Source organism: Lathyrus oleraceus, chromosome 1 (assembly GCF_024323335.1).
Source record: "Lathyrus oleraceus cultivar Zhongwan6 chromosome 1, CAAS_Psat_ZW6_1.0, whole genome shotgun sequence".
NCBI lineage: Eukaryota > Viridiplantae > Streptophyta > Magnoliopsida > Fabales > Fabaceae > Lathyrus > Lathyrus oleraceus.
The window spans coordinates 373,556,999-373,560,006 of NC_066579.1; positions in this window are offsets into that span (position 1 = coordinate 373,556,999).

The window sequence follows — 3,008 nt, forward strand, 5'->3', positions numbered from 1 at the left end:
GGTATCCTATCCCTATTCAAACAATGTAAGTAGAACAATTCCCTTAGGTCCAACACATAGGCTAACAGTCAGTAATCCCTATGTGTTCAATATCAGATTAACAGAGTATCTCAAATAAAAAGCATTAAGATTAAGAAACAACTGAATAACATTATAATCAAAGAATTCATACAAATTCAAACTAACATATAATTCCAACAAGATTGAATAAGGTTCATCATAACACAACCTAACCTAGAGGAGCTTAGCTACTCATTATTTAGAAAATAATACCACAATTGATAGATGAAAATAACATAAGAAGTCATTTGAAGAGATGTCCTCCAATGGCTTCAAATGCTCTAAAAATCACCATTTGTGCTCTTCTAATCCTGCCTCAGTCTCCGAAATTTGTAACCCTTGTCGATTGCTGAAAATCCCCTTAAAAAGAGCTCAGAACGGGTCATAAAAAGCCTAGAAAAATTCCCATCGTGGGAATTATAGATGCATCATACGCGTGATGTAACACAAACATCTCTATCGCGCACGTGATGCTATGCGATGGTGCACGTGATTATTCCATTAGTTGCGTTAAAAAATAGTCCTTTTCACTAAGTCTCATTCTTCCATACTTGGCTATTTTTCACTCATTCTTTGGTCTTTCTTCTTCCTTTTGGCTCATCTTTCTCTTATTTTTTACCGATTCTTTGCCTAATTATATACAATGACGAACTGTCATCAGTGGGCATTTATCTTCCGATAATACGTCACTAGATGACTCATCGGGCATGTATGACCTTTATATTTCTCAAAGTTCAGCGTCTTGAATTTAGTCGAGATAGTCAAATCTGAGACTAAGCACATATCCATGGTAGCTGCTCCAAAGACATTCTTGCCTTCCATAAACCTTACCCTCTTCTCCAAGATCTAGCATTTTCCTTCACTTCATTAACGGGTGAAGCCCAATACAACAAAAAAACAAAAAAGGGATATCAAATAAGTAAACGGGGGTGCTGGAAGCTGACCCAGGGTGCCAAAAACCCAAGAACGTTGGCCTATCAGCCTTGGAGCCAGGAGAGTCAACTAACGTGACTGAATCCTAGGCATCCAACCAGCTAACTAAAAAATCTAAGGGTGATGACTAGAGAGCATATAGAGTTGATGGGAGTCCCCACATGGGACCCCAAGTCAAAGCAAAAAGTAAATGAATCCAATAGTTACGAGGTCATCCATGTGTGGCTTTTTGAGAGAGATAGAGATCCGTGTTTAAAAAAATAAGGCAAGCATGTGAATCATTAGTCATTTTCCTCTCTCTCTCTCTCTCTACAAAAAAAATGTAATCGTGTTTTTCAAATTCTTGGATCAAACACTAAAAAATGGATGGACATGTTGATGAACACATGAAGGTTTATCAAGTTATTTTCCAGTTTTTCAAAAAATGCACTCAAAACGCAAAATGGCCAACATCAAACCTCACTAAAATCCCATCTTCATCCCAAATCAACAATCAAATTCAACAAAAAAACAAGTTATCAGCATATTGAGCAAAACCCTAGTCCCCACAATCCTTACCCCAATCCATTAATTCTTCTAGAATACACAAAATTACAATTAAATCGTCAAAGGGGAAGCATAAATCATGACATAAAAGCAATAAAAACAACAAAAAGGAACTCCGACAACAACTTTTTTCTCCGGCACAGTGGTCTCCGGCAAGCTCGAGATTTAGGTATGTGTTTTCTCCTTCTGTCTCTGTCCTTTTGCCACTCATCTTCCTTCTCCACAAATTCTTCTTTTGAACTTTGTTTGTATGGTTATGACATAGGGATTTTGCAGGGAATTGGAGGTGGGAGACACATCAAGTTTTTTAGTAGGGTTTTTAAGTTGGTGAGGAAGTGTTTATGCAAGGTTTTAGTAGGATTCTTGGTATCAATGAATGGGATAAAGGTTTCTCTTTATAGGGAGGAATATAACTCTTGTGAGAGATTTGAGACGGAAAACGTGAATGTGTGGGGAGATTAGTGATTTTGTGAGTGATTCTATTGGCAAGGAAGTTTAATGACTTCATTCGCGAGTGATTATGTACTACGTGCTCAAGTTTATGTAATACAAATAGTTTTTTCAATTTATTTAAATTCCCCTAATTTCATCTTATTTCATGTTATGTATGGAAATTTATGTGTATGTCGTGCGTGCAAGGAAAAATACTTGTGACTTTGGAGTGAACAAAATTTTATCTTTTATTTCAAATTTGAGTTTTGTTGTTTCTTTTCATTTTATTTTTTATTTCAAAGGTGATTTCCATCTATGGCTTGATGTGTGGTGATATTAAGTTGAGGCCATGTAACCTTTGTACTTACGAATGGAATGAAAATAAAACTTCCCTTTAGTTCAAATCTTTATTTCAATTCATTTTACTTTAAGTCATGTTTATGTATGATTATGGATGCAATGTGTGTAATCTCAACCTTGCAAATGACTACGTCCAAATTGGATTTGAAGCTTGCTATTTTATTTTTCAATTCAAATTCAAATGCTTGTGGTATTAATGTATGTATGTAAAGATGATGTCATGGCCATATAATATTTACATATAATTCGAGCCTAGGATTTAAATATGAAATAAGAATAACAATTGTGTCAAATGAACCTCACTTCCTAAATTCAAGAATCAAATGTATTTAAAATGGATGCAAGACTAATGTATTATGCCAAGTTAATGATTTAATGAAAAAAGGATCCATGACATCACCTTATTTTCAAATCATTTGATGACGCCATGATGCAGTTGATGATATGGTGAAAAGAAAAGTGAATCTATTTATATTAAAAAAGAAGTTATTTAAAAATGCAAATGATGATCATAAGATGATAAACCAAAGACCTTAGTATTTTATGGTGGAATGCAAAACAAATGTACAAAAAAAAGAACACTTCCTTTTATATTCTAAAATGAACATTCAACTGGTCACCAAACCACCAGTGCAAATGGATATTTAATGACCAAATGAAGTTGTCATAATAGGATG